Source organism: Lissotriton vulgaris, chromosome 3_1, assembly GCF_964263255.1.
Source record: "Lissotriton vulgaris chromosome 3_1, aLisVul1.2, whole genome shotgun sequence".
Lineage (NCBI taxonomy): Eukaryota > Metazoa > Chordata > Amphibia > Caudata > Salamandridae > Lissotriton > Lissotriton vulgaris.
The window spans coordinates 800,441,382-800,457,583 of NC_141689.1; positions in this window are offsets into that span (position 1 = coordinate 800,441,382).

Sequence of the window (16,202 nt, forward strand, 5' to 3'; positions counted from 1 at the left end):
AACCACTTTTATCCGGTATTAGACCTTCCCAGCAATGGCCCCAGAGCTGTCAACCCAGACAAACACTAGTAGAAGACCCCCAAACAGCCAAAAAGCAAAACTACAAAAATGGGGACAGTAATTTTCAGGCAAATTTCCACAATCACTCCGCGCGCGCTCTGCAGCCAGGCCCTAACTCCCCTTTGCCACCGTGGATTTGCTTCAAACCTCTTGCAATCAAAAGTATCCATACCCAGCAGTTCTCCCAGACCCCAAAACCCACCCACAAACACCCGAACCCCCCATAACAGCACCTCAAAGACAAGCAAGTCAGCAAAAACGCAAAAAAATGTTCACCTCCGATTTGGTCCAAACCACTTTTATCTGGTATTAGACATTTCCAGCAATGGCCCAGACCCCTGCAGCCACCAGCAAAAAAGCAGAACACCCCCAACCTGGCAAAAAGCAAAAATGGGCCTACCACCTGGAATTCTGTCTAAATGCGCTGTGCAGCTAGGCCCCAACTCCCCTTTTCCACCATGGATTTCCTGAAAAACAAATGCAATCCACATTAGACTGTGCCAGCAGTGTTCCCAGACCCCAAACCCCACCCACAACAACCTAAAAGCCCACCAAACAGCACCCCAAAGACAGGCAAGTGATCAAAAGTGCAACATTTGTTTCTGCTCCGATTTTCTCCAAACCACTTTTATCCAGTACTAGACCTTCCCAGCAATGGCCCCAGAGCCGTCAACCCAGGCGTAAACAAGTAGAAGACCCCCAAACAGCCAAACAGCAAAACTACAAAAATGGGGAGAGTAATTTTCAGGCAAATTTCCAAAATCACTCCTCACGCGCTCTGCAGCTAGGCCCTAACTTCCCTTTGCCACCATGGATTTGCTTCAAACCACTTGCAATCAAAAGTATCCATACCCAGCGTTGCTCCAAGACCCCGAAACCCACCCACAAACACCAGGAAGCCCCCCAAGCAGGCCCCCCGAAAACATGATAGTGAGCAAAAAGGCAAAAACTTTTTCCTCATGGATTTTCTCCAAACCACTTTTATCCAGTATTAGACCTTCCCAGCAATGCCCCAAGACCCGCCAACCCACCCGCAAAAAAGCACAACACCCCCAAACAGGCAAAAAGCAAAAATGGAAAATCTCATACCTACAATATTTCGCTGCCTTCTGTCCAAACGCGCTGTGCAGCTAGGTCATATCTCCACTTTTCCACCATGGATGTCCTGGAAAACAAATGCAATCAACATTATACTGTGCCTGCAGTGCTCCCAGATCCCAAAATCCACCCCCAAAAACCAGGAACCCACCCAAACATGCCCCCGAAAACACGATAGTGAGCAAAAAGGCAACAACTTTTTCCTCATGGATTTTCTCCAAACCACTTTTATCCGGTATTAGACCTTCCCAGCAATGCCCCAAGACCTGCCAACTCAACCGCAAAAAAGCACAACACCCCCAAACAGGCAAAAAGCAAAAATGGAAAATCTCATACTTACAATATTTCTCAGCCTTCTGTCCAAACGCGCTGTGCATCTAGGTCATATCTCCACTTTTCCACCATGGATGTCCTGGAAAACAAATGCCATCAACATTATACTGTGCCTGCAGTGCTCCCAGACCCCAAACCCCACCCCCAAACACCAGGAACCCACCCAAACATGCCCCCGAAAACACGATAGTGAGCAAAAAGGCAAAAACGTTTTCCTCATGGATTTTCTCCAAACCACTTTTATCCGGTATTATACCTTCCCAGCAATGGCCCCAGAGCCGTCAACCCAGGCGAAAACTAGTAGAAGACCCCCAAACAGCCAAAAAGCAAAACTACAAAAATGGGGACAGTATTTTTCAGGCAAATTTCCAAAATCACTCCACGTACTCTCTGCACCTGGCCCTAACTCCCCTTTGCCACCATGGATTTGCTTCAAACCACTTGCAATCAAAAGTATTCATACCCAGCGTTGCTCCAAGACCCCAAAACCCACCCACAAACACAAGGAAGCCCCCCAAACAGCCCCCCAAAACGCTAATGTGTGCGAAATGTCAGAAAATGCAAAACTCTTTTTTCTGGTATTAGACCTTCCCAGCAATGGCCCCAGAGCCGTCAACCAAGGGGGAAACAAGTAGAAGACCCCCAAACAGCCAAAAAGCAAAACTACAAAAATGGGTACTTTGAAATTTTCAGGCAAATTTCCACAATCACTCTACGCGCGCTCTGCAGCTAGGCCCTAACTCCCCTTTGCCGCCATGGATTTGCTTAAAACCTCTTGCAATCAAAAGTATCCATACCCAGCAGTACTCCCAGACCCCAAAACCCACCCACAAACACCCGAACCCCCCATAACAGCACCTCAAAGACAAGCAAGTCAGCAAAAACGCAAAAAAATGTTCACCTCCGATTTAGTCCAAACCACTTTTATCCGGTATTAGACATTCCCAGCAATGGCCCAGACCCCTGCAGCCACCAGCAAAAAAGCATAACACCCCCAAACTGGCAAAAAGCAAAAATGGGCCTACTACCTGGAATTCTGTCTAAATGCGCTGTGCAGTTAGGCCCTAACTCCCCTTTTCCACCATGGATTTCCTGAAAAACAAATGCAATCCACATTAGACTGTGCCAGCAGTGTTCCCAGACCCCAAAACCCACTCACAACAACCTAGAAAGTCCGCCAAACAGCACCCCAAAGACAGGCAAGTGATCAAAAGTGCAACATTTGTTTCTGCTCTGATTTTCTCTAAACCACTTTTATCCAGTATTAGACCTTCCCAGCAATGGCCCCAGACCCGTCAACCCAGGCGTAAACAAGTAGAAGACCCCCAAACAGCCAAAAAGCAAAACTACAAAAATGGGGACTTTGAAATTTTCAGGCAAATTTCCACAATCACTCCGCGTGCGCTCTGCAGCTAGCCCCTAACTACCCTTTGCCACCATGGATTTGCTTCAAACCACTTGCAATCAAAAGTATCCATACCCTGAGTTGCTCCAAGACCCTGAAATCCACCCACAAACACCAGGAAGCCCCCCAAACAGGCCCCCAAAAACAAGATAGTGAGCAAAAAGGCAAAAACTTTTTCCTCATGGATTTTCTCCAAACCACTTTTATCCGGTATTAGACCTTCCAAGCAATGGCCCCAGAGCCGTCGACCCACCCGCAAAAAAGCACAACACCCCCAAACAGGCAAAAAGCAAAAATGGAAAATCTCATACAATATTTTTCGGCCTTCTGTCCAAACGTGCTGTGCAGCTAGGTCATAACTCCACTTTTCCACCATGGATGTCCTGGAAAACAAATGCAATCAACATTATACTGTGCCTGCAGTGCTCCCAGACCCAAAACCCACCCCCAAACACCAGGAACCCACCCAAACAGGCCCCCGAAAACACGATAGTGAGCAAGAAGGCAAAAACTTTTTCCTCATGGATTTTCTCCAAACCACTTTTATCCGGTATTAAACCTTCCAAGAAATGGCCCCAGAGCCGTCAACCCACGCGAAAACTAGTAGAAGACCCCTAAACAGCCAAAAAGCAAAACTACAAAAATGGGGACTTTGAAATTTTCAGGCAAATTTCCACAATCACTCCACGCGCGTTCTGCAGCTAGGCCCTAACTCCCCTTTGCCACCTTGGATTTGCTTCAAACCACTTGCAATCAAAAGTATCCATACCCAGCGTTGCTCCAAGACCCCGAAACCCACCCACAAACACCAGGAAGCCCCCCAAACAGGCCCCCAAAAACATGATAGTGAGCAAAAAGGCAAAATCTTATTCCTTATGGATTTTCTCCAAACCACTTTTATCCGGTATTAGACATTCCCAGCAAAGCCCCAAGACCCGCCAACCCACCCGCAAAAAAGCACAAACCCCCAAACAGGCAAAAAGCAAAAATGGAAAATCTCATACTTACAATATTTCTCGGCCTTCTGTCCAAACGCGCTGTGCAGCTAGGTCATATCTCCACTTTTCCACCATGGATGTCCTGGAAAACAAATGCAATCAACATTATACTGTGCCTGCAGTGCTCCCAGACCCCAAAACCCACCCCCAAACACCAGGAACCCACCCAAACATGCCCCCAAAAACACGATAGTGAGCAAAAAGGCAAAAACTTTTTCCTCATGGATTTTCTCCAAACCACTTTTATCCGGTATTAGACCTTCCCAGCAATGCCCCAAGACCCGCTAACTCACCCGCAAAAAAGCACAACACCCCCAAACAGGCAAAAAGCAAAAATGGAAAATCTCACTTACAATATTTCTCGGCCTTCTGTCCAAACGCGCTGTGCAGCTAGGTCATATCTCCACTTTTCCACCATGGATGTCGTGTAAAACAAATGCAATCAACATTATACTGTGCCTGCAGTGCTCCCAGACCCCAAACCCCACCCCCAAACACCAGGAACCCACCCAAACATGCCCCCGAAAACACGATAGTGAGCAAAAAGGCAAAAACTTTTTCCTCATGGATTTTCTCCAAACCACTTTTATCCGGTATTAGACCTTCCCAGCAATGGCCCCAGAGCCGTCAACCCATGCGAAACTTAGTAGAAGACCCCCAAACAGCCAAACAGCAAAACTACAAAAATGGGGACAGTAATTTTCAGGCAAATTTCCACAATCACTCCGCGCGCGCTCTGCAGCCAGGCCCTAACTCCCCTTTGCCACCGTGGATTTGCTTCAAACCTCTTGCAATCAAAAGTATCCATACCCAGCAGTGCTCCCAGACCCCAAAACCCACCCACAAACACCCGAACCCCCATAACAGCACCTCAAAGACAAGCAAGTCAGCAAAAACGCAAAAAAATGTTCACCTCCGATTTGGTCCAAACCACTTTTATCTGGTATTAGACATTCCCAGCAATGGCCCAGACCCCTGCAGCCACCAGCAAAAAAGCAGAACACCCCCAACTAAGCATGGGCGAATTTTGCGAATCTCGCGTTCGCGAATTTTGCGGATTTGCGAACTCGCAATCCGCAAAATCCGCGAATTCTCGCGAATTTGCGGATTTTTTTTTTTTGTGTGTTTGCGCGGGTTTCTGCCAGTTCGCGAGGGTTTTGTACAATGTCGCAAATTGCGAACTTACCTGTCGGGTCGCAAGTTTCGCGAACTTGTTGTTTCTACGTGTCCAGCCTGTTTGGGACACTCTTCTTCATCACTGCCACTCTCTGTCACCACTGCCACTCTCTGACTACTCATGCCACCCTCTGGCCCACCCATGCCACCCTCTGTTTCATCACAGCACCCTCTGGTTGTCCAGTCAGTGTACATTATTGTGGCAACGCAAGCACACCTTCCCTGCCTCAAGTGACCTGAATTAATTTGGGGCTGATTAATGTGTCACAGAATATTTTTTTAGCTGGCACCTGCTTCCTTAGTGCTTCCTGATTAGTGAACTTTTGCACTTGCTAAGTGCTTTCATTGTTGCAAAATTAGTTACAACACCTGCCCTGCCCCAACTGACAATAATGAATTAGGGGCTGATTAATGGATTTGAACTGCCAGCCTGGCTCCTGCTTGTCTCCCTTAGCTGTAATTCAGGACCTTTGTGGCATATGTGTAACTATTCTGAGGTGCAGAGCAGGGTCACATAATAGTTGCAACTGGCAACTGAACTCTGGAGGGGCCCCTCAGCAAGCACTACAGGAAATGGCTACTAATGATGAGCCTGAACTTTTGAACCTGGTAAGTAGTTACTTTCAGTTTGCTAAAATCGTATTTCTGCAATTTTGCACTTATTCGCGGGGCGCGAACTCACGCGAACTCACGCGAACAGTGCGAGCAGTGCGAGCAAAATCCGCTGCTCGCAGATTTGCGGATTTTGCGGGAGATTCGCGAATCTCGCGGATTGCGAATTTCCCGAAAATCCGCAAAATCCGCGAGCGAAACGGATTTTCCGCCCATGCTTACCCCCAACCTGGCAAAAAGCAAAAATGGGCCTACCACCTGGAATTCTGTCTAAATGCGCTGTGCAGCTAGGCCCCAACTCCCCTTTTCCACCATGGATTTCCTGAAAAACAAATGCAATCCACATTAGACTGTGCCAGCAGTGTTCCCAGACCCCAAACCCCACCCACAACAACCTAAAAGCCCACCAAACAGCACCCCAAAGACAGGCAAGTGATCAAAAGTGCAACATTTGTTTCTGCTCCGATTTTCTCCAAACCACTTTTATCCGGTACTAGACCTTCCCAGCAATGCCCCAAGACCTGCCAACTCAACCGCAAAAAAGCACAACACCCCCAAACAGGCAAAAAGCAAAAATGGAAAATCTCATACTTACAATATTTCTCAGCCTTCTGTCCAAACGCGCTGTGCATCTAGGTCATATCTCCACTTTTCCACCATGGATGTCCTGGAAAACAAATGCAATCAACATTATACTGTGCCTGCAGTGCTCCCAGACCCCAAACCCCACCCCCAAACACCAGGAACCCACCCAAACATGCCCCCGAAAACACGATAGTGAGCAAAAAGGCAAAAACGTTTTCCTCATGGATTTTCTCCAAACCACTTTTATCCGGTATTATACCTTCCCAGCAATGGCCCCAGAGCCGTCAACCCAGGCGAAACTTAGTAGAAGACCCCCAAACAGCCAAACAGCAAAACTACAAAAATGGGGACAGTAATTTTCAGGCAAATTTCCACACTCACTCCGCGCGCGCTCTTCAGCTAGGCCCTAACTCCCCTTTGCCACCATGGATTTGCTTCAAACCACTTGCAATCAAAAGTATCCATACCCAGCGTTGCTCCAAGACCCCGAAACCCACCCACAAACACCAGGAAGCCCCCCAAACAGGCCCCCGAAAACATGATAGTGAGCAAAAAGGCAAAAACTTTTTCCTCATGGATTTTCTCCAAACACTTTTATCCGGTATTAGACCTTCCCAGCAATGGCCCCAGAGCCGTCAACCCAGGCGAAAACTAGTAGAAGACCCCCAAACAGCCAAAAAGCAAAACTACAAAAATGGGGACAGTATTTTTCAGGCAAATTTCCAAAATCACTCCACGTACTCTCTGCACCTAGGCCCTAACTCCCCTTTGCCACCATGGATTTGCTTCAAACCACTTGCAATCAAAAGTATTCATACCCAGCGTTGCTCCAAGACCCCAAAACCCACCCACAAACACAAGGAAGCCCCCCAAACAGCCACCCCAAAACGCTAATGTGTGCGAAATGTCAGAAAATGCAAAAACTTTTTCCTCACTGATTTTCTCCAAAACTCTTTTTTCTGGTATTAGACCTTCCCAGCAATGGCCCCAGAGCCGTCAACCCAGGCGGAAACAAGTAGAAGACCCCTAAACAGCCAAAAAGCAAAACTACAAAAATGGGTACTTTGAAATTTTCAGGCAAATTTCCACAATCACTCTGCGCGCGCTCTGCAGCTAGGCCCTAACTCCCCTTTGCCACCATGGATTTGCTTCAAACCTCTTGCAATCAAAAGTATCCATACCCAGCAGTACTCCCAGACCCCAAAACCCACCCACAAACACCCGAACCCCCCATAACAGCACCTCAAAGACAAGCAAGTCAGCAAAAACGCAAAAAAATGTTCACCTCCGATTTAGTCCAAACCACTTTTATCCGGTATTAGACATTCCCAGCAATGGCCCAGACCCCTGCAGCCACCAGCAAAAAAGCATAACACCCCCAAACTGGCAAAAAGCAAAAATGGGCCTACTACCTGGAATTCTGTCTAAATGCGCTGTGCAGCTAGGCCCTAACTCCCCTTTTCCACCATGGATTTCCTGAAAAACAAATGCAATCCACATTAGACTGTGCCAGCAGAGTTCCCAGACCCCAAAACCCACCCACAACAACCTAGAAAGTCCGCCAAACAGCACCCCAAAGACAGGCAAGTGATCAAAAGTGCAACATTTGTTTCTGCTCTGATTTTCTCTAAACCACTTTTATCCAGTATTAGACCTTCCCAGCAATGGCCCCAGACCCGTCAACCCAGGCGGAAACAAGTAGAAGACCCCCAAACAGCCAAAAAGCAAAACTACAAAATGGGGCCCCTCTGATGCTTGCGGGCCTTAAAAGAATGGCTGAAATGTGTGCACATTCTTCGGCAGGTGGTCAGTAACTCGCACACTGGACTTTCTTCACTCAAGACTTTTTTTACATCCAGGTTTATACAGTGCGCCAAACACAGCACTCTGAAATAGTTACCCATATCCATGGCCTTAACTACATTGGCGCCATTATCCGTGGAAACATAACCAATCTTGCGTTTTCTTGGGGACAGCCATTGAAAGACCTTTGTGTTAAACTCCTGCAAAATGTTTTCTCCTGTATGACTTGTCTCCATGCCAAACATGGCTAGTGTTGCATGTTTCCGAGCAGCTTTAAAAACGTTCTCCAGGTCAACACCTGCATTTAGCTTTGCTTTAACCCCTGAAAAAGAGACCCAGTGTGCAGTGATGCACATGTAATCAGTGGCTGCGCAACTGGTCCACATGTCTGTTGTCAGATGTATAGTGTGAACAGCACTCTTCTGCAAAGCTGCCCCAATCACCTCCAGCACATCTTCATGTAGTGCTGGAACCGCAACGCTGGCAAAATAGAACCGGCTAGGAACCTTCCATTTAGGGCAGAGCGTTGCCACTAATTCAAGAAAACCAACCCCTTCCACAAAAGAAAAAGGGAGAAGGTCCAGCGCTAGCATTTTAGCCAGCTTAGTGTTATACAGACGCATCATTTGGTGGTTGAGTTCAAATGGTGCATCTGAAAACAACATGCTTCTAATGGTGGGCTGGACCATGATTTTACGGGATGATGATGATGATGATGACTTCTTCGACCCAGTTACGCTCGGTGATGATGAACTTTTTGGCATTGGTGTCTCACTCTCTCCCACACTCTTAGTGTGGCTCACAGGGGGTGTGCTGCTGACAGGGGTACTGGGTGTAAGTGAAGTGTTTGACGCTCCTTCCTCCTCGTCATCATCCGATGAAACATCAACGGATATAGTTTGTTGACTTACAATTCGGGTTTCCTTGATCTCCTTTAGGTGCGCATGCCATTGGACAGTGTGCTGTCCCTCAAGATGACCTCTCTGGCCTCCGGTACCATAGTTGGTACCAAGCTTACCACGACTAACTGCAAGCTTACAAATGCTACAAATGGCTATGTTTTCCCTTGTTGTGCAAACACTAAAGAAGTCCCAAACTTCAAATGTCTGTGGGGGGCTGGTGAGGCGATACTGGTCATGCTGCTAATGACAGATGAAGTGGAGGATGTGTGTTGCCGAACTTTACTACGTTGTGCACTTGCAGCACCACTAATTGAGGAAATGGAGTTCGAGGTGGATGGAGGTCCCTTCTGGCGAGAAAATATGGAAGCGGTAGGTGGTGGTGTACTAGTTAACTCCAATGGTGGTGGTCCCATTGCCTCCTCATCGACAACATCATGCTCAGCAGCTTTTCGGGCTAGGGTAAGAATGTCTGTTTGCTGCATGCCCGCTGAGGCTGGAGTGGCGTGTATGATGACTGCGTCGTCGTCGTGAGTGTCTTCATCAGCAGGAGTAGTATACGCCACTTCTTCTTCAGCGTCATCATCACACCCCATAACTATGAGACTTTCGGGGAACTTCCTTTTACGCTTAGCTACCTTTGTCAGATCATGGTGTGCCTCACTCTCAGACGGCAGTGGTGGTTCCCAATTTGGATCCATATCATCAGAAGGAAGGGGGCTTGAAGAAGATGTAGACACCATCCTTGATCTTTTCCTTGCTAGGGATGTGGAAGACAATGAATGATCGGGAGGAGTGGCTTCCTCAAATAATACCTCGGCTTGAATGTCGATTTCCTGATGTGCCCCTACTTCGGGGGGAACAACTATTGTGGGCACTTGTGCCGCTCCATGCACCTCTGCTTGCGCATCTCCTTGTGCTGCCTCTCCTTCCACATGTACTTGGGCTTGTACTTGCACATGTGGTTGTTGTTGCGGCTGTGGTTGTTGAACACTCGTCAGATGAGTTACAACAACCGTTGTTGATTGAGGGATGCTGCTACTTTCTTGCGATGAGCCAACATCACTGGTCGATGGTGATTGAACAACTAGACTGGCTGCCTCTAAAGCACTCAAGGGCTTGGACTTAAGTTGGCGTGGTGGTGGTGGCACTGAGCCCAATGGAGCAGGGGTGCTGCTCCCAGCTTGGTCCCCAGGAGATCCCGCTACTGCTGCAGGCGTACTTTTTTTTTAATCCCAAAAAATGTGGCGGGCGGCACACCAGTCTCCTTGGTAAGTGGCGCCACTTGCTTCTTCTGCTCCTTACTGGCAACTTTCTTGCTAGAGGAGCTACGGGGAACTTTTTTTGGGGCCATCTTCTTCAGATGTCAGAACAGCAGGCCGCAGTTGCACGAGTTTCAGAGTTGTCTTGTCTGTGGCCACACATGACGTCGCGTGACGTTATGCTGCACACACCGCTGCAGGACTTCTTCATGGCACTGGTGGTTCTCTTGTGCACCTAAAAGCATTGGAAGACAGAGGAACATCCGTTACACACCCCAAAAAGTCGAAAAATACACAAAAATCAACACAATCCCATGCCATCCATGCCCTCCATGATGAAATGAAATAAAATGAAATTAGATTTATAAAGCGCATGGTTGCCCTTGAGCGTCCCAGCGCTAACTTAACAGAAAAACAGAAAGGCCCTAAGAAAGGAAGAAGGGAACAAGGATTATTCAGCTTTAGGGAAAAGAAAAGTTTTAAGAGATTTTCTGAATTTAAGATAGGAGGCTTGATGTTTACATTAAAGACAGAGACCCCACAGAAAGACTCAGTCCATGCACCACTCACTAGCCCTGGGCAAAAGGCCCCAACAGCAGCCAAAAAAATCGAAAAACACACAAAAATCAGCACAATACCATGCCATCCATGCCCTCAATGATGTTTAAATTCAAGACACAATAAAGATGCGGATTACGCACTCCTCTATTTGGTTTCAGGTTGAATGGGTTGTGGTGTGCATCAGGGATATCACTGCCCGACGTTTGAAGTGTGGCAATCAATGTTCAGTCTGTGACACTTAACGTAAGTGCCAGCTCCCTGAGCACAACCTCTATGTAAACGATTCCCGTTTTATTCCAAAATTGACATTCAATAAATTTCCAACCAAAAATGCGTTGAATTCTTTCTTCATTTATTTCATGTTATTTTCACATGAGTGTTGATTATTATTTCAAATGGTTGTAATCCATAAAATCCACATTTCATAGTTAGTACAACACATATAGGTACATCGTCACCCAATGCATTTCGGACGGTCTGTCCTTCATCACATTCAAGACACCCCACAGAAAGACTAGGCCCATCCACCACTCACTACCCCTGGGCATAATGGATGAAAGCTAGGCAAAATGGGTGCAGGCCTGAGAACACTGCCTGCATTCAAAATGGCCCCCTGCCCCCCAGCACAAGGCCAGGGCCTGCCTGTACCAGCACTCAAAATGGCCCCCACCCACATGGCTAGTCCCCATCAACACCCCAAAAAATCGAAAAACACACAAAAATCACCACAATCCAATGCCATCCATGCCCTCCATGATGTTTACATTAAAGAGACCCCACAGAAAGACTCAGTCCATGCACCACTCACTAGCCCTGGGCAAAAGGCCGCAACAGCAGCCAAAACAATCGAAAACCACACAAAAATCAGTACAATTCCATGCCATCCATGCCCTCAATGATGTTTAAATTCAAGACACCCCACAGAAAGACTAGGCCCATGCACCACTCACTACCCCTGGGCATAGTGGATGAAAGCTAGGCAAAATGGGTGCAGGCCTGAGAACACTGCCTGCATTCAAAATGGCCCCCTGCCCCCCAGCACAAGGCCAGGGCCTGCCTGTACCAGCACTCAAAATGGCCCCCACCCACATGGCTAGTCCCCATCAACACCCCAAAAAATCGAAAAACACACAAAAATCACCACAATCCAATGCCATCCATGCCCTCCATGATGTTTACATTAAAGAGACCCCACAGAAAGACTCAGTCCATGCACCACTCACTAGCCCTGGGCAAAAGGCCGCAACAGCAGCCAAAACAATCGAAAACCACACAAAAATCAGTACAATTCCATGCCATCCATGCCCTCAATGATGTTTAAATTCAAGACACCCCACAGAAAGACTAGGCCCATGCACCACTCACTACCCCTGGGCATAGTGGATGAAAGCTAGGCAAATGGGTGCAGGCCTGAGAACACTGCCTGCATTCAAAATGGCCCCTTGCCCCCAGCACATGGCCAGGGCCTGCCTGTACCAGCACTCAAAATGGCCCCCACCCACATGGCCAGTCCCCATCAACACCCCAAAAAATCGAAAAACACACAAAAATCACCACAATCCAATGCCATCCATGCCCTCCATGATGTTTACATTAAAGAGACCCCACAGAAAGACTCAGTCCATGCACCACTCACTAGCCCTGGGCAAAAGGCCGCAACAGCAGCCAAAAAAACTCGAAAAACACACAAAAATCAGCACAATCCCTTGCCATCCATACCCTCCATGATGTTTACATTAAAGAGACCCCACAGAAAGACTCAGTCCATCCACCACTGAGTACCCCTGGGCAAAAGGCCCCAAAAATCGAAAATTCCAAAATTGTAGTTGCAGCAACTGTAATGCCCCAAACAAACTTACTTTTGAAATTTCTAATCCAAAAGTGATCCAAAGAAAGTAAAAAAGGCCTCAAATCCAAATATCCAGCAGCATCCACAAAAAGAAATCCTTCCAGGTCAAGATCCAAATCAAAGTGACCAGCGCATGAAGAAAGCACTGGGAGGAGCCTGCTGGACAGGAACAGGAAGTTGGAGACTGTGGGGCACTTCCTTCCTCCCACCCCCCCCCCTAAATGGACTCCTTGCAAAAAAAAGAGCTCTCGCGATGCGTGCTGTGCAAGGTGGCAAGCCGCGATGACGTAATCGCGGTCGCCAAACTCCCGCGGGATCCCGCATCTAGATCCAAAATGGCGCAGCACATGCAAAATATGGGGAAAAACAACTCTACAAACACTGATTGACGGTAAGTGAACGCCGCGCGCCGCAATATTGTATCACCAAGCAAAAAAATCTGCTGCGTGCGAATTTGCGAATTTTCCGATAATTCCGCAAGCGGAACGGATTTTACGCCCATGCTTAATTTTGGCTAACATTTGCTCGTGAAATTGATTGCCAAAACAGGGGGGGGGAGACTTGTATTTTCTCCTACACCTTGCCTCCCTCATTCTACACCCCCCCACACCAGTTATGCTCTGCTTCCCCTTATATCCATGATGTCCAACGCCCCAACACGCCTTGACCATCGTAATATCCAGTTTGTTCACGGCATTCCTGAGGTTACCCATAATACTACCACTGGTGAAATCACTCCCCTTGACGACGATCTCCGAGGAATACTGACAGCCACTCATACAATTTTAGGCATCAACTTCACTCAAAACACCCAAGTTCGCATCTCTGCCATTTCTCTGAATGAAATATACAACGCCCTCCCAGATATATCTCTCACCCCACCATTTCCAGATACTACCCACCCTGATCTGCTGTACGCAGAAGAAGCCTCCAATTCCTCCACCCTATCTGCCCCCCCTTTCTACACCGTGAATACCTAGGTTACCCTAACCATCCCGCCAACTTACCCATCTTTATCACTGACGAGGATTCCTCAGTAGATTCCATACAGTCAGCTGTTTCATCTGAAGCAGCGTCCGTTCCACCTCTGGAAGGTAAAGGTCCTGCCTCACCTACACCCTCTGTCTCCGACTCTTATTCTCTTCAATCACAGTCTGACAATGATACAACACCTCTTTTAAGAGCTCTGTTGTCCGATTACTTGCAAAAACCCACCGGCTCCGCTTCTCTGCATAACTTTGACAACTCACCCCATTGTTCCAACTTCATGTAAGGGAATGAATGATAATACCCATGACAATATCACAATATTTCTGATCAACGATAACGTTGTAGGCATTTCTGACGGTTGCCCGTCGTGTTTCATCCATGTGACACCCCTCACCAGCATGGTTCTTCTCACAATACTTCACACACTCAACATTGATTATAGCCACACCAGACAATTACTCTATCTATCGCACCGACATTTTCGTGCCCCCTTGAGCCAGCACCAAACACCTTCAAACACAGACGCAAATAGTACACCCTCATACAGTTGCAGAACTCATTTCATTGCAAGCCTAATGCAGGCACTTTTGGCACTATTTGTCAAAAGAATAATAGGCGTATCATCGTTCAAAACACCAGACTGGATCCACATATATATCCGTCTGTTATCCCCAGGCTTAGAAATACCCACCACATTTACTTCTTCTTGGCCCCGAAACCCTATACAGAGTAAGATTATCCTTGCCCTTGCCCGTTATAATCTTGAATTTCCTGACTATAGGCTACAGGTATATATCGGGGGCCTGATGAATTGGACTTAAGGCTAATACTTATGCACATTGTTTTCTGTGAAGTAGGAGACGAACTCATCAAAGATCGATTCCCCAACTTCCCCAGCGTCTAGGGTAACATTACATAGGTGGAGTACACCCACCCTTTTGTGCAGAACACAGAGCTTCTATGTTAGAATCCCCATGAACAGGATACTGAGTTCCACTATATACCAAACACCTTCTGGCTTTTATATATATTTTATCCTAGACCTTGAAGGGTGGGGAGGACCGACAGTCCCATCAAGCTTTTTTCCCAGACACCCACTCCAGTCTAAAATAGCTGACGCCTATTTTGGGGGTCAGCTTCTTTTCCCTGGGTGCACTCCCTCCCAAAATATTGAATTACAGAACACCATATATGACTGTATCCTTGAGGCAGTAGTAGGTGAACTCGTACCTGATCTCTAGGACAGCAGAGACTGCACCATCCCCCATTGAAGGGTCTAACTTCCGTTCACACAAATATCTCATCATGGCGACACCTCTCCAGCACGTCCTGAAAGCATTTCGTGGGCAGGAACAACGCATACTCAAACATTGTAGGGAGCTCCATAAGCTGACCAAAAATATGTATTATCCGTGGCCCTCAGAGGGGAGTTTTGATGTAACTATCCTAGAGCACGCCACCACTTTCCTAGACACCAAATATTACGGCACTAAATTACAAAAAAGGAAGGCCACCCTGGATCTCTGGCGTATCTTTAAAGACAATATGCAAGAGCACACTGCTACCCTGCCACCGCCGATCGGCGCCCCCACCATACCAGGCCAATGGCATGTATACAGCAATAGCATCCGCCAAAAAGAAAGAACTAGACCTACAGTGTACAACTAATAATATGGCAACTGTTGGATACAGTCAACTCCCAAGTGATCTCACTACCACATCTGAACACCCTCAACCTGTCGTTGAAGGTAGTACTGCCCCATCGGCACCACCCAGCACCAGCAGTGGCCCACCCATACCCGTCACTGTGCCAGCCCCAGTCATCCCCTCACCTGTAACACCTGTCACCCGTGGTAGTCCAACACTGCACGCCACGGTGCCAGGATTACCAGGACAAATAAATGTGCAATTTACGTTACAACCGAACCCCACTTCCATCGCAGTCCTACCTGTTGAGGAGGAAGAGGAAGATTCAGATAGTGTGTCCCTCGCACTGTCGAACAATTCACGCACGCCATCTCATCACTCATCCACCTCATCTCACCATTCATTCTGCCACTACCCTGATCTCAACAGCCTCCATAATTACAAGAACTCCCCGCTCCGGTAGAGGGAGGCCGCTCCTCAAGACCAGCCACCAGTATTCGGCTCAAACACAAACGGTCAATTGCTCACATTTTCGACCATCCAAACACAGTATATGGACAGGGAACAGCAGCAGGCCCCCCAGCAACCTCTCCATTATGACCAATGGAGAACGACTGCAGACCTTAACAAAAGTCTCGAGTACAATCCAACTGAAGATGCCAGTACAGACATATTCGGCAGACCAATGTCTCCAAACCCCGACACTGATTCTCTACTTCCCGCAATTCGACGCATGTCACTAAGAATAGAACAAATAAATGAAAGAATAACTGAAACACTTAAAAATGCCAACCCTGAACAATCAAATACACAAGCCTCAATAAGCACTCCACAGCTGCACACAGTACAGGCAGTTCTGTTTAGAAATACTGAGGGGAATGAAGAGCTGAGCCACAGCGGCCATCCCCCTTACCTTCAGACAAC